This window comes from Suricata suricatta, chromosome 16, assembly GCF_006229205.1.
Source record: "Suricata suricatta isolate VVHF042 chromosome 16, meerkat_22Aug2017_6uvM2_HiC, whole genome shotgun sequence".
Classification (NCBI taxonomy): domain Eukaryota; kingdom Metazoa; phylum Chordata; class Mammalia; order Carnivora; family Herpestidae; genus Suricata; species Suricata suricatta.
In genome coordinates this window covers 21,154,514-21,176,458 of record NC_043715.1, presented here as the reverse complement: position 1 = coordinate 21,176,458, position 21,945 = coordinate 21,154,514, and the positions used below count along the sequence as shown (strand labels likewise).

The following is a 21,945-nucleotide window of genomic DNA, read 5'->3' as shown; positions in this document are numbered from 1 at the left end:
TGATCTGTTAACATACCTCTCTCAGACCCGCTAGAGTGCACAGCTGAAGGCTGGAGGAAAGGCTGTGCATTGGTGACACACTGTCATATGTGGAACATATGATTAAATAATATCTATGACCAAATGACTCTTTAAAACCAGGGAAGTTCCTTGCAACCATCAATCACTGACTATTGATAAAAATTAGAAGAGTCTGTCATATAGAACACACACTTTCTAATATTTCTGATTTTACTTTGGTATAACTATAATTTCTATCTTCATTGAAGGAACATATTAGATTTTCCAAGATCTAACATCTGCTTATTTAGCATAATACTGCACTTTTTGAGTTAATTCTTTCTTTGTAATATGACAGATTTCTTCTGTATTATAATATTAATATATATCCAAATATTATGTAGTAAAAATACCCAAATTTTGAATATTTTAGTAACTGAAATGACCTCAGGGGCTTCCTAAAGCTTATTTTTCCTATTTTTTCCATTTTTAAGATGACTGCACTGAGACTCAAGTAAACTATGGAGTCATTAATAAATTGTGGAAATCAAAGTGCCTGAAACTGCCACCCCATTCCAAATAAAATAAATCCGACAGGTGTGCTTTTGAGAAGAAAAAAGTACATAAAATATGATGAAATAAATTTTTGTAAGTGAGTAATGGATTTGCTAGATCGATTAATCAAATAAAGTAATTACTTAAGGGTATTTATATTTTTCTCCACACAGTCCAAAGTAAAATTCAGAACTGAGGTGAATATTCCTTAATTGGAATGGAGTTGTCTTGAGTTTACTTACATACACAGTGTATATCCACCAGATCAAGATAAAGATTTCTATTGTGTTCACATTTGGTTTCATATATTCAAGGGGTTGTCCATGGTTCTTCTTGCCTTCCTTCATATAACTTTTCCAATAAGTAGAAGAAGTGGAAAAAGTAGTGTCTCTGACCCACCAGACTGTTACACTGACAACAGACCTTGGGTGGGAGGCGTGTTGGCCACCTCTGCAAGGTGGGCTTACAGAGGTGCCGAACCAGCAGGGAGAGGGCTGCAGGAAATAGTGAGACGAGACAATGCAGGAAAGAAAGAGAAAGAAAAGAAAGAAAAGATGAAAGAAAGAAAGAAAGAAAGAAAGAAAGAAAGAAAGGAAGGAAGGAAGGAAGGAAGGAAGGAAGGAAGGAAGGAAGGAAGGAAGAAAGAAAGAAAGAAAGAAAGAAAGAAAGAAAGAAAGAAAGAAAGAAAGAAAGAAAGAAAGAAAGAAAAAGAGAAAGAGAAAGAAAGAAAGAAAAAAGAAAGAAAGAAAAAGAAAGAGAAAGAAAGAAAGAAAGAAAAAGAACGATAAGAAAGAAAGAAAGAAAGAAAGAAAGAAAGAAAGAAAGAAAGAAAGAAAGAAAGAAAGACAGGAAGAAAGAGAGAGAGAGAGAGAGAGAGAAAGGGAGGGAGGGAGAGGGAGGGAGGGAGAGAGGGAGAGAGGGAGGGAAGGAGGGAGGAAGAAGAGAGGTGGGTGGAGAAAGATTTCTTCTTGTCATTGCTGATGGTATTTGTATCTTTTACCTTCTCTTTAAAAAATTTTTAAAAAGCCTACATTTTTCAAAGCAAAAATCCTGCCACTCAAGAAATAACTATTCTAAATATATGACACCACTTGAGGGCACTGTGGCATTGCATTTTGGTCAAGTGACCTTTGAAAACTCAACTCTGGGAGAATAATCTAGTTTTTCAAAATCCAGGATGAGCACACACAGGTACTCTAGGGTAATGTCTGTACATGAGAATGGGCATAGCTGTGTGGACATATAAATCAGTTAGTGCCCCACCGAGGCAGCTCCCGGACCAGAGATTGCCCTCCACATCCGGCCTTCGCTATATGCTTCAGAGATTTCCTTTACTGTTTGCTCGGGCTGAACTATGATATTATGATTTTCCAATTGCAGTGATAATGGATCATTTTTGGCATTTCATACTCATTAGAATCTGTGCCAGTGTGATGGATTAATTTAGGGCATTTTTTGTCCTTGGTATAATCATTGGGAAGGGAATGAGAATGGCTGCTGCCCTGGGTAAATTATAGCACAGTGTTTAGGACTTAGATGTGAAAAAGCAGAGAGAAAGAGATAGGCTTGGAGAGAGTGAGGCTTGGCTGAGCAAAGGTAAAAATCTCCATTTACTGGTTGGGATCAGAATCAGTGGGCAGGTCACAATGGAATGCAGTGTTAATATTGGAAAATGTTTAAATGTATACTAATAGAGCTGGATCCTTTCATGCAGTAATTTCCCTTTTTATTAAAAATCAACTGACTGCAATAAAAATCATGAAGCCTTTTTATTTGCCATTTGCATTTTTTAGCATTTATAATTCCTGTAGTAAAAGAAATATCAGACTTGAGTTTTAGTCTTGCTTCTGCAATACCTTGTATGACTAAATGTTTTTGATAAACATATATTGTACATCTACACTGTACTCAGTATATTTATAAAAATGGGAAATAGAGGAAGAGTCTCTCCTACCCTTTCTAAGGATGCTTTTTGAATAAGTTGAAATACTTTTTTAAGGAAATGAAATATGAACTAGCTTCTAATGGACTCAAGTTCTTCATCTTCTAATTGTATTTAAAATCTATTCTCATTCCACATTTTTTTTTTTGAGAGAAGGAAGCTTGGAATTCAAAAGCAGCATCCAACCTCACCCATTTGATTAATTACAATTGTCAATAGCCTGAGGAAAGTCTTCTGGGGCATAGATAAAACAGTGAGCATATCCTCAGTTTGGGACATGGAGATGTTGAGAAATCAGAAGTAATCCTGTTACCAGAGAAAAAGGAAAGACAGAGTAGAGAATGTGACAGAGTTAAAAATAATAAAGAATGGAGGAAAGAATGGCTTATTTAAATATTAATAAATGACAATGAACTTTCAATACAGATTTACATAAATGTCAAATAATGGAAGATTTGATGAGTCTATAACATGGGAGATGAAATAGATAGAGATTATAAGATAGTTTCAGCATGTCATTAAGGAATTGTAAGAAACAACACAAAGGAAGAAGATGGATACATGAAATTCTACAGAAACTTTTGATAAGAGATACTTTCTGCCTCAAATAAGAGAATTTTATGAATAATAAAGAAAAAGGAACAACAAATCTGTGATTGATAAGAAGTTATAGGAAATGTCAGCTAAAAGTAAACCTGAGCTAGTTAAATGAAAATCTAAGGGGAATTATTTGAAATTTTATAAATAAGCCAGACTGAATGGGTAATTTCAGAACAAAGTAAGAAACTAATTTTTGAATATTTGTTTCTTTAGAAACCTCCTCAGTAGGTAGTGAGCATCCTGTCAATGGTGATGTCAAGTAGAGACAAGAGAATCATTTGATATGTTGCAAACAGGATTTTTAAATCAGCTGACAGTTTAACATTTCTTCCTTAAGGTAATCTCAGTCCTGAGTTTCAATTAATATCTTCAAATTACACATTTGAAAAGATTTATACTTAAATATACACAAATATGTCTAGCCATAATAGTAGGCATTATTAATACCAGAATAAAGAAAGGCAATGTGTGTTTTAAATAAAGAGAAATGGATATTCCTGGACAAATGATTTAGTATCATACTGATGAAAAGTGTCACCAAGTTGATCTGTAGGGTTAACGCAATTTGATTTAAGCTTTAGGGGATTTTTAAAGAAATTTGAGAAGGTGATTGGAAATTTTATATTAAAAGGCTTAAGAACAGAAGAAGCACAGGCTATTGCGTGGTGCTGACACAAGGGTAGATAAACTGACCAATGAAAAATAACAGATACTATAGAAACTGACTCAAGGGATATGCAAACTTAACAAGTTTATCTCTGTAGCATGTGAATTATTGCATAAAGGGAGTATCATTCAATAAACAGATTTAGGACTACATATTTTAAAATTAAAAAGAATCTCTATGTCCCAACACACATATGCACACACACACACACACACACACACACACACACACACACAGTATATATTCCATATGGAATAAGAATTTAAGTGTGGAACCCAAATCCTTACAAATTTTAGAAGAAAATACAGGAGAATGAATGCCTATTTTGCCTCTAGGAAGTAGGAGAGTCACTTAAATAATTCATGTGAAATATTAACATAGAACTGATGTTTCAAATATTTGATCACATTCAAATTAAGAACTTATGTTCATCAAGAGATACCATAAAGTGAAAAAGAATCCATCAAATAAGGGAAATAAGTGTAGCATATGTAACTGACAAATTATTAGTGTCCAGGATGTATAAGGAGCAATTACAAATCAATAAGAAAAACAGACCTTTTTATATTAAAAAGTATGACAAAAATCATGAACAGTCATCTCTTTGAGAAGGGAAGAGACTCCTTTTCAAATAAATATAAATGCTCAACCTTAATGGATATCAGAAGGCTCCAAGTTACAATCAACTTTACACTCAGTAAAAACGAAATTTGATAATAGTGATGCTGAAAAAGATATGGATAAAGAAGAGTACAAAATAACACAACACTTTTTATAAATTGTTTTGTATTTTTCAAATTTCATCATTTGCATAATTTATGACCAAACAATGAAATTTCTAAGTAAACACATTAGACAAAATCTGACACGTGCATGAGGAAACCTATAGGAGAATTGTGAGAACAGTGTTGTTCAGAATAGTCAAGAGCTGGAGAAAAAAAAAAAAACACAAAATTCATAAACAGTTAAATTAATTATAATATACTTAATGGAATATTACACAACTATAAAAAATAACTGAAATACAAAAAACCAGCATGGAAAAATTTTAGTTTTGTGATAGTCAATTTTAAGAAAAGTCATATGAGATTACACTGCATCATAGCACATTAATAAAGCTCAAATGAAACAAACAAAAATGTAAAAAAAAAAAAAAAGACATTCAGAAATATCTTGAAGTAGGAAATTCTCCACTTGAATATTTTTACATCAAGCTCACAAATAAAAACTATTACAGTACCTCTGTACTGCACTTGCTACAGATACTATTAAACGGAATCCACATCTTCTAAGAAGAGAGACTGTATGAACAAATGGTAGTGAAAAAGACTAAGGGCCCAGAAAATTTCTCCTAAGTAAAACAATGTCTATGTGCCTAGAAATTTAATTTATAAGCTTATATCATATATATTTAAGCCATCAGCCTTGAACTCATGTAGCTAGGAATTGTATTGATGTAGTCTTTGCATATACAGTTGTATTAAAGTTCTCTAGACAGGGAGGGGGGGGGGGAGGGGAGGTGGTGATAATGGAGGAGGGCACTTGTGGGGAAGAGCACTGGATGTTATATGGAAACCAATTTGACAATAAACTATTTAAAAAATCAATCAATCAATCAAATAAATAAAGAAAAAAATAAAGTTCTCTAGAGAAACAGAATAAACAGGATGTCTCTATACAGAAAGAGGTTTATCACCAGGAATTGGCTCACACAATATCGGAGACTGAGAAGTCCCAAACTCTGCAATGAGCAAGCTGGAAGTAGTGAAGTTCAAAGGACTGGCAATTGACAGAGCTGATGGTATAAATTCTGTCTAAATATCAGCAGTCTCAAGACATAAAAAGAAATGATGGTTGAGTCGAAGTTTAAAGACAGAAAAAGAACAATGTCCCAGGCCAGCAGTCAGGTATGAGTTCCCTCTTACTCCCAGGAGGTCAGCCTTTTTGTTCTTTTCAGGCTTTCAACTGATTGGAACAGGGTTCCCACATTAGGGATAATAACACAATATGCTTTTCTCAGTCTATTGATTCATATGTCAGCCTACCCAGAAAATCCCTCAGAGACACACAGAATAATGTTTGGCCAAATATTTGGGCACCCTGTGGCTAAGTCTATTTGATAAACACAATTAACCATTACAGTAGTAATATGTGCTGCATAAGATTATGGAAAGATCTTGACTGGTGGCACAGAGTGTCCAATAGGAATTAGGACTGGGGTAACGAGAGTGGGGGGACAAGTACTGTGGAATTAGAGAAAAAAATATTCATATGGTCAGGAGGATCTACATAAAGGAGGGATATAATTACAATGTTGATTTGCTTCTTTTACTTAATTTGATTTGTCCTAAGTGCTGTCATTCTCCAATATCTGCTGGACCTAAAATGCCCTTCAACCCAAATGCACTGCTTCCAATGACCCATTGTCATTAGTCTCTGATTTCCTTTATACCTTATTTTATACAAAAAATTTTACCTGTTCCAGGCTCTGGGTCAGTCCCAGTGTCATGAACACCATCCACTGTTTTCCCATTTACTGTGTTTGATTTTTTTCTCTTTATACCTTACTACTTGATCTTTCCAATCCTGCACTATAATCTGACAGGCCTTCTTGCCCACATCTCTAGATGGGATTTTATGATGAGAGACACCAGAAACTAAGAGGGTTAAATGAATTGGGGCACGGTTGTCTCTGTGGCCTCTCTCCACAGTGGCCAAATTCCCTCAGATTTCTGTTTGGCATCCTCACAAGCTCCCCAGAGAGTCTTACTAGCCTTAAGGGTCTTTCCCTCATCCCTCGTTGGTTTCAAGAATCCCTATCCACATCTCTTCAAACGGTCCATTTATTAAAATGTGCCACGACTACCACATATTTCTTATACAGACTCCATGGATACACTACTCATCTGACATTATTTAGGTGATTTCAACTTGCTTCTGAAGAAAATGTTCCTCTATTGACATACTGCAACTAAAGTTACCACCAACCTCAATTCCAGAGGTGACAATGTGACAAAGTTCATTAGTGCATTCCAATCACTTAGTCACAGTGTTTACTTCAAGAAGGAGATTTGAGAAAAGCCAGGTGAATGAATCTAATTACCAAGACTTAATTTATTTTATTATTATTTTTTAACATTTTTTATTTATTTTTGAGAGACAGAGAGAGACAGCGTGAGCAGGGGAGGGTGAGAGAGAGAGGGAGACACAGAATCTGAAGCAGGCTCCAGGCTCTGAGCTAGCTGTCAACACAGAGCCTGAGGTGGGGTTCGAACCCACAAAGTGTGAGATCATGACCTGAGCCGAAGCTGGAGGCTTACCCGACTGAGCCACCCAGGCACCCCTATTATTATTTTTTGATAGCCAAGAAGAAGATCCTCTCTTTCCACTAACATTGTCTTGCTGGACATAGGCCTGGACTTGTCAGTGGCTTCTTGCTGGAGTGAAGGTAGAGCTTGCCTGAGAATAAAACTGAACCAGAAAATCAGAACTAAAAATGAAGGCGGACCTAATTTTACCTTACGTTAAACAATCAGCATACTTTTGAACTTTAAACTTTTTTTCTCCTTAGGTCAGTTTGAACTGTATTTCTGCCATTGGCGACCAAACGCTTTATGATAAACACTTCTCTCACACATTTTTCATGAAGGCGGTTTCTGTAACAAGGGCATGGTGACAGAGAGTTTCACTTCTGTTTTTTGCTCTCTGGTATATGGAGGTTTCCGTGGGACCTTACCATGCTTCTTTTTTCCCGAATGGTCCCAGCTCTTCATCTACTTTAGATGGTGGGACTCCTCTGACCAATCATCCTGCTGACTAATTATTCCTTATCAGTGTTTTCGTATTTATTCCCTATAGTCCCTATGAAACATTCATGGAAATACAATAACTGAGCACTCATTATGTCTGACTTGTTGTAACTTTAAAGCTATTGATCAAATATGGGCCCACAATGAGAGAAATCCCAGACTTTAGCCTCTACCACAAAGCTGTCATCATCAAGACAGTATGGTATTGGCACAAAAACAGACACATAGACCAATGGAATAGAATAGAGAACCCAGAACTGGGCCCACAAATGTATGGCCAATTAATTTTTGACAAAGCAGGAAAGAGTATGCAATGGAAAAAAGACTGCCTCCTTAACAGATGGTGCTGGGAGAACTGGACAGCGACTTGCAGAAGAATGAAACTAGACCAGTCTCTTACACCACACACAAAAATAAACTCAAAATGAATGAAGGACCTGAATGTGAGACAGGAAACCATCAAAACTCTAGAGGAGAAAGCAGGAAATAGCCTCCTTGACCTCAATCGTAGCAATTTCCTACTTGACACATCGCCAAAGGCAAGGGAATCAAGAACAAAAATGAACTCTTAAGATCACATCAAGATAAAAAGCTTCTTCACTGCAAAGGAAACAATAAAAAAAAAACTAATAGGCAACCGACAGAATGGAAAAGATAGTGGCAAATGGCATATCCGATAAAGGGCTAGTATCCAAAATCTACAAGGAACTCCCCAAACTCCACACCCAAAATCGAATAATCCAGTGAAGAAATGGGCAGAAGACATGAACAGACACTTCTCCAAAGAGGACATCCAAATGGCCTACAGGCACATGAAATGATGCTCAGCGTCACTCATCATCAGGGAAATATAAATCAAAACCACACTGAGATACCACCTCATGCCAGTCACAGTGGCTCAAATGAACAAATCAAGAGACTATAGATGCTGGCGAGGGTGTGGAGAGACGGGCACCCTCCTACACGGTTGGTGGGAATGTAAACTGGTGCAGCTGCTCTGGAAAATAGTGTGGAGGTTCCTCAAAAAACTATCAATAGAACTCCCCTATCACCCAGCAATAGCACTTCTGGGGATCTACCGAAGGGTTACAGTGATGCATAGGGGCACTTTCAACAATAGCCAAATTATGGAGAGAGCCTAAATGTCCATCAATAGATGAATGGATAAAGAAGATGTGGTGTGTGTGTGTGTGTGTGTGTGTGTGTGTGTGTGTGTGTGTGTATAAATAATGGAATACTGCATGGCAATGAGAAAGAATGAAAGAATGAAATCTGGCCATCTGTAGCAAGCAAAGTGGATGGACCTCGAGGGTGTCATGCTAAGCGAAATAAGTCAGGCAGAGAAGGGCAGATACCACACGTTTTCACTCATAGGTCTAACAGGAGAAGCCTAACAGAGGACCATGGGAAGGGGAAGGGGAGGAAAAAAGTTAGGGAGAGGGAGTGAGGCAAATCATGAGGGACTCTTAAATACCGAAAACAAACTGAGGGCTGAAGAAGGAGGGGGAAAGGGGAAGGGGGGTGATGGTCATGGAGGGGGACACTTGTGGGAGGTGCACTGAGTGTTATATGGAAACCAACTTGGCAATAAACTATTAAAAAACATATGGGCCCACATTTTCTTCAAAAGCTCTATACCTCTGAGATACTCTTGACCATACAACTGGACACAAGCTAATCAATTCTTGCCAATACTTAATCTACTCAATGACAAGTCAGGCAATCTCCAGAATTAATAGTCTTCATTCTATAATGACTGTAATATATTCCAGCATTTTAGTATATCTAATTTATTAAACAAAATTTCTCATGTAATACTTCAAATTGTTTTCATTGTTTTCTTCTTTTATATTATTCATAATGCTATAATAAGTACTTCATTAAGTAGTTTCTACTTTTGTTGAATTATATATTTCAATAAATTAAAATAGTATATTATGTTTACTGATGATTATATATCATTATAGCTCTTGCTTTAAACTATAATATTGCTTTACAAAAGAATATAATAGTTTAAGTGATACAGGCAACAATTGAGTATATGAGTTTATAATATCATTAATATTGGGTGACATTTTGAAATATCCACATTCTTGGGTATAAGACTATGTGACTATAATTTTTATGACCTCTGCAGTTACATACTTAGCTTTCATAGCTCTTTTTATAGAATAAATTCAATTTATGCATTCCATGGAAAAGAAAGGGAAACAAATAACAACATAAGGAAAACCATGGTTATCAGAATGAACAAGATATATATAATAAAGAATAAATCATAATAATAATATATTAGCAATATAATTTATCACAGAGTGAAAAATCTTTACTTCACTTGGCAATTCAGCACAAGGTAGACCAAAATAGTTTCCATATATTTGTTCTATAATTTTTTATTATTATTAATTTCAAATGTTCACAGAATAAATGAAGTCCTGATATAGGCTTTATAATTTATGTATTAATTTCATTTTTAGAACAATCTATCACATTAATGAAAACTGAGGATCAAGAAATTATAAACGAGCAGTGGGAGGGTCAATGAGTCATTGAGATATGCATTCAGATGTGTTGTGACTTGGAGAATTACTCTTCTCCCACCACACTACTTAGTCCTTGAGCATGTGATTTGATGCAAAGTTGAAAGTTGACATAAGGTGTGACATTAAGTTAGTTGTGCCAGGGTTTTGTAGTCACTTATAATATTATACAAGAAACTGAAAACCATTTTTCCTTTAATCAACGTATTGGTAGAATACACATTTGGGAAGTTTGAAAAGTTACACAATTCTGTAGAAAAAATAAAGTAAGTTGTATAGTAGCTAAATAGATGGGGAAAACACTGCCCCTCACATAGAGGCAAATCATTGGATATAGGTCTAGACTGGGAATCAGATATTATGGGTTCAAACCCTGACTATCCAAATTGCTCTCCACTGGCCTTTGGTAAAATGCTTGGCTACTTGAAATGATGGTTTTTTAATATGTTGAATGGGGATGAGGAGTCCTTCTTGAACAGACTTGTGAGGGTCAGGTGTGGTGCCTGTTTGAAACTAAAGCAGTACACGAACATAAAATTTTCCTCCTTTTTGCATCTCACCATCTTTTACCCTGGCAAGTAGTTTTGTTCATTTATGTTGCACAGACAAATACAAACTGAATTAATTAATTCAGAGTAAAGTTATCTTTATATGCTCTTCCTGAAAACATACACTTCATGCTTTCTGATTCTAAGAAAGCATTTCTCCATAAATAATTGTTGTTGAAACAAAGGGCTTCCAAGTCCTGGAATTGCAATCACTTTACAGAGAATGCCCTCCAAAACGCTGTCACTGTTAATCAGACCTCAGAAATCGACGCTGAATAATGGAATTTTGAAATGGAAGAAAAATATGTCTCTATATTCTGGCAGGCTTGTGCTTATGTATGAATGTGAACAGACATTTGCAGACAATATTATCAAAAGTTGATGAGCAATAATTGTAGTCTTCACTTGATTCTCCATTTTGCCAGTTTCTCTCGATTAAATGTGAAAAATGCATCTGAAATATTATTAATGTGCTATTCAGAAAGCATTGTGGAAGATAGATTATTTAAAACTGTTTTCAGACTCAATTGGAGATTTACTACAGGAAGAGGTAGAGATGATTACAAGTGATTGTAAAACCTGTCATGAGAAATCCATTATTGAGCTTCGATCTATTTAACTGCTAATTAGTTGGCTGTATATACACACATTTTCTCTCATACATATTCTACACACACACACACACACACACACACAGGTAGATGTATGTATGTGGGTGTGTCTGTGTGTATATATGCACATATAATATGCACACACATATTAATAAGGTCACAATCTGTGACCTTAATGTCTTAAAAATGTCTTCTTTTAAAATTGAATTTCTACTTATCTCCCCAGCCATACCTCTTACAGTATCCTGTGTCTTACCTCCCCCTTCTTTCAGTTGTCTGAAGTTCCCCATTTCCTTCCTGCTTTTACCACACTGCTCCTTCTGTCTGAGATACCCTTTACATTATTCATTCCTACTGCAAGTGTCAGCTTTAAGGCATTTTCTTTGAGAAGCATCCCATAGTCTTCCAACTTTGAGTTAGATGTCTTTTCTCTGTGCTCCCAACGTGCACTGTGATGGTGCTCACACTGATCATCAATGACTGGGTACTTGTTTATATTGTCCATTAGCCTGCAAACTTCATGAAGACTGGTAAGAAATCTCAACTGTCGCAACCCCAGTGCCTTAAACACAGAGAAAGCATTTAATGAGAATTTGTGGAATGAGTGTATGAAAGAATGAACCAAGTAATTTGGGCAGCCAAGTTTGGGTCTACTATATTCCTCTTAAAAAGGATTGGAGATCAGAAGGAAGGTGGAGATAGGCTGGGGGTTTTCTTCTCTGCTAGTCCCATCAAAAACATTTCTGCATTTTTATTTGGCCAAATGTCTGTCTATAAGAACATAAGTCCAGCCATTAAGGCATTTACAATGGATAACTTAGTTCCAGTGGTCATGCAGTTGCTGAGTCAAGGAAATTAGCTAAAAATAATACATTGCAAAATACTCATCAGCAGTTATCCTATCAGAAGCTCATGGGCTCCCTCAGAGCTAAAAGGCATGCTTTCTGGGGAGAGGGACAGTGTTAGTATGATGGTAAAACTGATTGTTTTCCTGTGTTCTGTTCATTTTTATCTCAACATGTAATGTTTCATAAATAGTACTGCTATATTTAAAAACAAACTTTATAAATTTGAACAGACATATATTACTCTTTCTTTCTATAACTTGCACATTTAGAAAATATGGAATCGCATGTTATATATAAATATATAATTTATAGCATATATAATGTATAGTACATAAACTATATACAGTTCATAATTTAATATAAATATATAGTACTTCTACAATTGTGAGAGAAATACATTATACCTCCTAGTATGCATGGTGATATTTGACCTGTCACATAATTAAATCCAAGGGAGCTTGATTGTCCCACAAGCTATGTGACTTTTGACAGAATATTAGGTGTCTCTTAGACTCAATATTTTTCTCCATACATGAGGGAATTGAACCCGGTGATCATCTAAGTTGCTTTAGGTTATATGATCCAAATCCTTTGAAATGAGAATTTATATAACGTTTTTGCTTCTCCATTATCATATACATCATTCCTTTCTGAAAAGGATTCAAATCCTAATCTACTTATTGATTCAAATATTCATTCATTCAGCACTCCTTTTGTTGCCAGCATAGAATATTATAGTATTAACAACACTAAGAGTTGCAATACTACTACCTAGTACTTCTCCTGCTGATACAGTTGCTGGTAGTGCCAATAATACCGACAATTAATGCATAGGTCCCATGTGTTAAGTACTGAGCTGAAAGGATTTACATGGATGAGTACATTTAGTAGTAGCAGTATTGCTCAGTCAACAAACATCCAGTACCCCCATTTCATGAAGGTGGGAATTTAAACTTCCTAAAATAAATATCCCTCATCTCTCTAAAATCATTTTTATTTTAGAGACAATGAAACATAAATTATATAACTTCCAATGTTGTCATTTAGTTTAATGTTATTAAGTGAATGAGCCAAGATTTAAACAAAGCCCACATTCTTAACCAATCTGATACTACTACTGTGATATTTTTGGTATCTGCTTTTATTTTTTTAGATAAAAATTTTATTTCAGAATGAGGTTAGATTTACAACAGCTGCCTTTTAGTATTGTGCATTTCTGAGAATTCTATCTTTTCAATGTTAAACTAGGATTTCCTTCAGATTAAGAATCATATTCTCAGAGGATAGCTAAATTTCCAAAACACAAAATAAAAATGCATGTTTAATATGTTCCTTAAATCTAATGAACAAAATGAAAGCAAAAGCAAAAATAAAATAAAACAAAAAAAATCTAAAGTATGCATTTAGAGACAAGTCTTGTAAGGCAGAAGGTACAACTGGTCATTGATATACATTAGCACTTCATGCAAAAGCGTTCCTAACTGAAAAACAAGTTGTAGTCTGGTTGAGCATGGAATAAATTTTTGGGAGAGGCTTGCATTCTCAATATAACATAAAGCATTTAGAGACACAAATATAAGTCATTTTTGATAAGAACAATTTATTTATAACTTTATAGTTTTAAAAATCTCCTTATATTATTTACTTTTATTATGAAATATGGATTAGCATCATTGACCAAAAAGAGGGTTTAATTGACTGGGCCCTTAGTTTAGAACACAGGTATGTGACTATTGTACGCTCTGTGCCATTTGTCTTCCTTACTGTCCAATTTAATGATTCTATTAGACACATCAAGAGCGTCTTCATAATTTGTCTGCATGTCCTTGTAATTTATGCCATTGTTCCAAGGAGGAAGCCCAACACAAGCGAAACATGGCCCACCTTTTTAAATCAATGAATCTTTCCTAATGTCTTTAAAGCATTTCATTTATAAAATCAGCTTTTATTCGGATGCCAATAGTTCTAGCTCTTGATGTTAAAAGCAAAATTGGGCCTATCAATATGAGGATTTAAATATAATCCATAATTTTAAGTGTCTTTTTTCCAAGAATCGTTCTTAAAGTTAACCAGTTTTTAATGTCAATTGGAAAAGGACTTGAGTCTTTGAGAAATATGACTGAGCCATGCTTGGTATATTACTTAACAGGATGCTGGCAGCATGAAATAATTATGTGAATTCAGCCAATGGAAGGTAAAATGTAAACGTGGAGAAGTTAACTGTTCTTTTTTAACCTAGGAGCAAGTAAGTTCATGAGAGAACTGGATTATAAATAACCACCAAAACCAAAGCAAACAAACCAGTAAACAACCAAACCAAACGAAACAAAACAAAACCAAACCCTCGATTCTCAATTCTGCCTCTTCCTAGGTGGGAGAATTTAGGCATACTTAATTTCTTTGGACTTCAGGGATAATTTTATATAAGAATTGGCTTTCTTTTTTTTTTTTTTTAGTTTTTATTTAATTTATTTTTTTTAATTTACATCCCAGTTAGTTAGCACACAGTGCAACAATGATTGCAGGAGTAGGTTCCTTAGGGCCCCTCACCCATTTAGCCCATCCCTCCCTCCCAGATTCCCTCCAGTAACCCTCTGTTTGTTCTCCATACTTAAGAGTCTCTTATGTTTGGGTCCCCCTTCCTGTTTTGATATTATTTTTGCTCCCTTCCCTTATGGTCATCTGTTCTGTATTTTAAAGTCTTCAGATGAAGTCATATGATATTTGTCTTTCTCTGACTGACTAATTTCGCTTACCATAATACCCTCTAGTTTTATCCACGTAGTTCCAAATGGCAAGATTTCATTCTTTTTGATTCTGGCTTTCTTTTTCATGTGTACATTACTTCATGTTGTTTCTTGATTGTGACATTTTAACTCTTTTTTTAAAAAATCAGGAGGGGCACAAGGGTGGCTTAGTCGGTGAGGTGGCCCAGTCAGTCGGGTGGCCGACTTCGGCTCAGGTCATGATTTCACAGTTTGTAGGTTCAAGCCCCGCATCGGGTTCTGTTCTGGGAGATTGGAGCCTGAAGTGTGCGTCAGGTTATGTGTCTCCCTCTCTCTCTGTACCTCCCCTACTCACACACTCTCTCTCCCTCTCAAAATATATATACAATGAAGTACTACATGGCAATGAGAAAGAATGACATATGGCCATTTGTAGGAAAGTGGATGGACCCCGAGGGTATCATGCTAAGCGAAATAAGTCAGGCAGAGAAGGACAGATACCATATGTTTGCACGCATAGGTCTAACAGGAGAACAGGAGAAACCTAATGGAGGGCCAGGGGGAGGGGAAGAGGGAAAGAGAGTTGGGGAGAGAGAGGGACTCAAAACTTGAGGAACTATTGAATACTGAAAACGAACTGAGTGTTGGAGGGGAAGGGGGTGGGGGGAAAAGAGGTGGTGGTGATGGAGGAGGGCACTTATGGGGAAGAGCACTGGGTGTTGTATGGAAACCAATTTGAAAATAAACTATTAAAAGAAAGAATCAAAGAAAAAACATAAATGGTAAAAAAAAATAATCAGGAATTTATAGGCTTTCAAAACTAAACATTGGTATGAAGCTCTTATAAATATGAGAGGCATAGAAATTTGTGATGATTACATGGCAAATTAGTATCTAGTATGTTTAAAATAAAGCACTCTGTGTGAAAATATAAAAGAGTGAAAAGAAGTGTATTATGACAGAGTAGAAGTCAAAACGCATATGTCCTAATTTTAATTATAAAAAATGATAAATGATCTAGAATTTTAGGGTGCATAATAAGCTTTGTAATCATGTAATATTTAAATTTCCCCCCATTACACCATAAAGAAAATAAATATATATTTTACATTTTTAAAATTTTATTATTTTTAGAGAGTGTGCACACATGCACACAAGGCAGGGACAGATAAAGAGAAAGAGAGGTATCTTAAGCAGGCTCCATGCTCAGCACAGAGCTTGATGTGGGGTTTGATCCCATGACCCGGGGAACATGACCTGAGCCGAAACCAAAAGTTGGATGCTCAATCGATTAAGGCATCCACCTGTTCCTATTTTACATTTTTTAAATGGAAAAAGCATAATATATAGAGAGATGACCATTGATAATTTCTTGTCATTTGATCCAATACAAACATTCATTCATAAAGTTGTGTTACAAATATTTTAAAAATACTTTGTAAATTGTGCCATCATTGATCATTTTATTTCTTATATTACACACAAGATAAATGTGCTGTACTTTAATTCTTTACTTTTCTTCCTTGCTTTTTCTTTTTTTCCAAACAATCCAGAAAATTTATGATTATACATAAAATACATTTGAAAATTATTGATAATGTGTGACATTTGTGCTTGAATTAAAAATCTCCCAATGATTTTCCTCATTGAGTAACAGAAGGGGTGCATGGAGAAGGAGCAATGGGCAAAAAAAAGTAATTTGTAGTTCACTGTGTGTGCAGGGGGAACTTGTGACAAAAATGAGTTAAATTATTCTCAATGCAAAAATTTTTAATGCTGTTCTTTGCACAACTGAGCAGGAGATGAATTCCTCAATCTTAAAATCAGGTCTGTAATGTTAAATTTTAAATTAATAGCAGCTCAGTTCTTAGCTGCACCAGAGCATTTGGTGGGGTGGGGATTCACTCTTGAAGATTAGAAATGTAGGAATATTATTCACCCAGAAAAAGCTAAATCCTTCCATTTGTGACAAAAATGGATGGGCCTTGAGAAAATAAACTAAGCGAAGTAAGTCAGACAGAGAAAAAGACCAACACTGTTTGATCTCACTTATAAATGAAATCTACAAGAGCCAAATTCACAGTAACAAAGAGTATTTATGAGGGGCTGGCAGCTGAGGAGAACAGGAGAAGTTGATCAAAGGGGACATACTTCCAGTTAAAACATGAAAAAGTGTTCAGGATCTAATTTACTGCATGGTGATTATAGTTACTGATACTGTGGTGTACTTGAAAGTTGCTAAGGCAGTAGATCTTACATGCTCTCAACATACACATGTGTGCATACACACACACACACACACATATGCACAGATAATTATAGGAGGTGATGCGTGTGTTTACTAACCTTATTGTGGTAATCATTTCACAATATATACATGTGTCAAATCCTCACTTTGTAAACCTTAAACTAACACAATGCTATATATCAATTACATATCAGTAAATCCTGGGCCAGGGGGAAGAAATGTAGAAATCAGTAGATTCAGTGAAATAGAACACCCAAAGCTTATGTGAAAATACTATGGTAGAAAAGTCCCTTAAACCAGTTATAGTCCTCACTGCTTTCAAGGAGCTCACTGTTTTATAGGGGAATTAAAATGTATATATTGGGGGTACCTGGGTGGCTCAGTTAGTTGAGCATTCAACTTTGGCTCAGGTCATGATTTCACAGTTTGTGGGTTGGAGCCCCACATCGGGCTCTGTGCTAACAGCTCAAATTCTGATCAATGCTAACAGATCAAATGCTTCTGATTCTGTGTGTTCCTCTCTTTCTGCCCCTCTCCTGCTCATGATCTGTCTTTCTCTCTCAAAAATAAATACATGTTTAAAATAAAAATTTTTAAAAGACATATATATTATCAGAAATTTCCCAAATCTCAGTTTGGCAACGATAGGTAAGCTTTTGGACATATGGGTTAACATTTCTAAACTTTAGATTGCTTCTTAGTAAAATTCTAGAATAATATTAACTCACCTAAGAGGGCAGCTGAAGGTGTAGTATAGCTATAATCTGCAAAATAAATCCACCAAGCCTGGGGTCAACGACTTAGAAATCATTCTTCTTGAATCTCTTCTACAGTTTGGGAGATAAGAATGGGGGGGGGTAGGGAGCATTGGACCTAAATCTTATCATCAGAGATTCATTGTGATCAGATTTTAATGAAACTAATTTCTAAATTGAGGAGTTGCTGTTTAGGTCCTTTAATAATTATGAAAATTTAGCTCTTTTTTCTCATCTTATTAGTATGTTTTGTTTTGTTTCTTATTGTTACTCACATACAAAACTCAAGCAAGTTTTAATGTGAACCACCTCTTTCTGAGTTCCCTAGGGGAAAAGGCATGACTTCTGTCCACGAACTGGACATTGCATTTTAGAAATGCAAACACATACACACACACACACACACACACACACACACACACACACACACACACTATGATATTTATATCAAATTACCTTACCATGCTACTTCAAACCCTCTCTCAATCAGAGCTAAATACACTGCTGTTGCCAAACCAGCTCTGTTCTGTGAACATTTTATTACTGGTCCACGTTGAGTTAAATGTGAGTAGCTATGTATTTCATTTTATAATATTTTTTTCACCAGTAGACTAGTCCCATTTTAGTTTTTATTGGATTTTACAGGATTATCAGCCAACTGGAATTGGACATTAAAAAAGAAAATAGAAAAGCAACCTGTCCTTCTCCACAGATAATTGGAAGGCACTACTTTGCACCCAAAGCTTTTACCATAAAAGGCCCCTTTTATTTCTAGCTCTTGCTGACTCCTTCTTCTTATACCTTCTTCCTCTTCTTTCACCAGAATGTAGTCACACCAGCCTTTCTTTCTTTCTGCACCTTGACCATCCTAAGGTTATTCTTGCTACTTGAGTCTTTATGCTGTTCATATTATGTGGGCATTTGTGCATTAGTGTGCAATTGTGTGTGCACATGGGTGTCTGTACATAATGCTCTTCCCCAAGACTACCCCATGGCTGACCATCATTTGATCATGGTGACCGTTCAGTCTAAAGACACCAGGCTTCCCACCAGCCTTGTCCCTGCAGTTTACTTTTATTATGTTACCAAAATTCATCAGGCTACAAATCATCTCTCTATTTGTTACCTGTTCATTGTCTTTTTTTTTTTAATGTTTCTTAATTTATTTTTGAGAGGCAGAGGGAGGCAGTACAAGCAGGGGAGGGTCAGAGAGAGAGGGAGACACAGAATCGGCAGCAGCCTCCAGGCTCTGAGCTAGCTGTCAGCACAGAGCCCGATGCGGGGTTCGAACCCACAAACTGTGAGATCATGACCTGAGCCGAAGCTGGACGCTTAACCGACTGAGCCACCCAGGTGCCCCACCCATTCATTGTCTTGAATCTCCAATCTAGAGTTGGAGCTCCATGACAGGAAGTATCAGGTACAGTCAGGTTTGAGCTTTGAATATTATCTAGAAGATAATAGGTACTCAACAAATACCAGGTATGTGCTAAGTCTTGAATATTTGTATTGCATTTTATCAGTTCAAAAGTAACTCCACATACATTATCTAAAATAATTTCACTGAGTATAGGAAAGCTATTACAACCTGAAATAATAACATGGGTATATTAATCTCTCTCCATAAATGTTCTCCAAAACATTTAGTTTTACCATAATTAAAACACATTTGATTGAGTAGCATAAATCATTATTACATGGAGAGAGAAGCTGGGGTAGAAAACTTGGACAGGAAATCACTCCAGGATCCCCATTTATTATTTGAATTTTGACAAATTCCCTGTTTCATTGTGAATTCCAGGTCCTTCATCTATAATAATTAATGTTACATTCACATTTCTGAGTTTTCAAAAGGGTTCAATGAGCTCACACATCTAAAATTATCAAACACAAGGTTGAGCATAAAATGTGCTTTCTCGGTTATTCCCTTAATCAAAGAGGATAAAGCTTGTTATTAATAATAAACTAATACCATATTTATTGACAAATTTAAATTATGTACCTATTACTTGTTTATAAAGTAAAGCCAGTCTCCCTTTCAGCAATATTATATACCCATACAAATTTTACACTTTTAGTGCATATAGATATATAAAACAGATTGTATTTTTATCACCAAACTCTAATTTTACCTGCTGAGAAAGCATTTCTCAACCTCGAGCAATTCTTACTTAACTTTGAAAAATATTGTTCACTGTTGGGGCCATAATTGTAAATCTAATTTTCCATGTAGCGTTCTTAGGGATTTACTGACTGCTTAATTTGATGGTTTGGGACCTATTCATAATTATAATAAAAAATACATGTTAGAACACACTGCTGAATGACACAGTTATTTAATGACTGCCATTTCCACTGGCCAGAAACAGCATTATTGTCAGCATTTAGAGTGATTTATGGACTTGCTGAATATGATACAAAGGAGAGAATGTAATCTGGATGGAATTTCTGCATAGCCACCCTGATTCCTGTTTCCAAACTTTATGCATTTTCTCTGATTCATATCTTTATTTATTTAGTTCATATCCTAGCTTAAAACTGATTTCACATCTTTATTATAAAAATCTACTTGGTTTGAGTTAAAATTAGGAAATTAGAAAAGAACTGATCTTCAGTAAAAAATATTTATGCATTACTTAGATTTCCCTACTGGGCATTTTAACATTATTGAGTTAAATAAAAGTGCATAGTTGTTTCTTCTACCTCATATTTATAACAGGAAATATTCCTCGTGAAAAAAATCAGATATTCTAATTTTCTCAGGAAAATAATGTATTTGCATACATGGGAAAACAAAAAAAATTTGGTTACATTATAGGAATACTGGTTGGCCAAATCTCTCTGCTATTTAAACAAATGATTAATTAGTTCTGTAAATATTTCCCAAGATTCCATATTTGTAGATATAAGCAAAATATAAAGGATTCTAAAATAAATAAGTCTACTCTCCAAATGTGCTCAAAAAGTATCTCTGCTTACAGTAAGAGTCAATTGCATTACAGAGGAGTAAATCATGGAAGCACATGACACAGCCATAGAAATTATTTTCTTTCTGTGATGCTTATGGCACATGAATAGTTTTCTGAGCAAGAGTAACAAGAGGGTGTTAGTATACCATAAGGTGCACTGCTAAATAGTTCAGGTTGACTAGAAAATGTAGAGAGATAAAACTAGTCAGATTGAATAGGAAGCAGATGAAAGTAAAGCATAATGAAAATAAGCTTGAAATCCTCCCATAGGATCAGTTGGGAATGGCAAGAGAAGACTATCCATGCAGATACAGGAAAAGTCAGGAAAGGATTCATGTGCCATGAGTAGGCATTTGGGATTTTATCCTGAATAATTGAAACAGGAAACTGGCATAGTTAAATTAGCATTCTTGAGCACTCATCCTAGCACGTTTGTAATCTATATGTGACGTGCTTATTCTTAGGAAGATGACCCTTGGGAGATCCTTCCTCTCCTTATTCTTTCACACTTGCTCTTTTTGTTGAAAGCTAAACATGGACTTACATGAAAGTAGTTATTTTCTACTCTCATAGTATTCCCTACTATATTCTCAGATTACCATGACTTTGTACAAATAGAAAAGACACTGAATTTGGGAAAAGAAACAAAGTTTGGCCTCTCCTCCTATATCCCATCAAAAAATCTACTAGTGCAGGAAGGAATGGTGAGTTTCCAAAGATGGCTTCTTGTGACCTTTGCCCTTGCTGCATAACTGAACATGTCTCCTTGACATGAAGTGTATTAAGTGGAAGAATAGAGTGAAACTGATATACTGCCTCTCTTACGCTGTGATGTCCCCCTTGAAGTTTTTCCTACTGGAGAGGAAGTTTGCTTATGTGTTCCTAAGAGCATAAGAAGCTCTATGTGTTATACGTATATAAGCATGTGTATTCTCTGTCTCTTTTTCTCTCTCTCCCTTTCATACACACACACACACACACACACACACACACACACACACACTAGCACAAGCATCCATTGCTGATCAAGCATTTCAAAGTCTGAAGTCAATAATCAGCTTTTTTCCCCCCTTTTCAGTGAACAAGCAAGAACTACTTTTCCTGGGTAACCAGTTTATACAAATACT

General features: G+C 35.6%; 1 pseudogene; it reads right to left on the bottom strand.

The window, feature by feature from the left end:
* LOC115279717 overlaps nt 1-21,945 on the bottom strand; it is a 127,609-nt pseudogene that overhangs the window by 79,210 nt on the left and 26,454 nt on the right.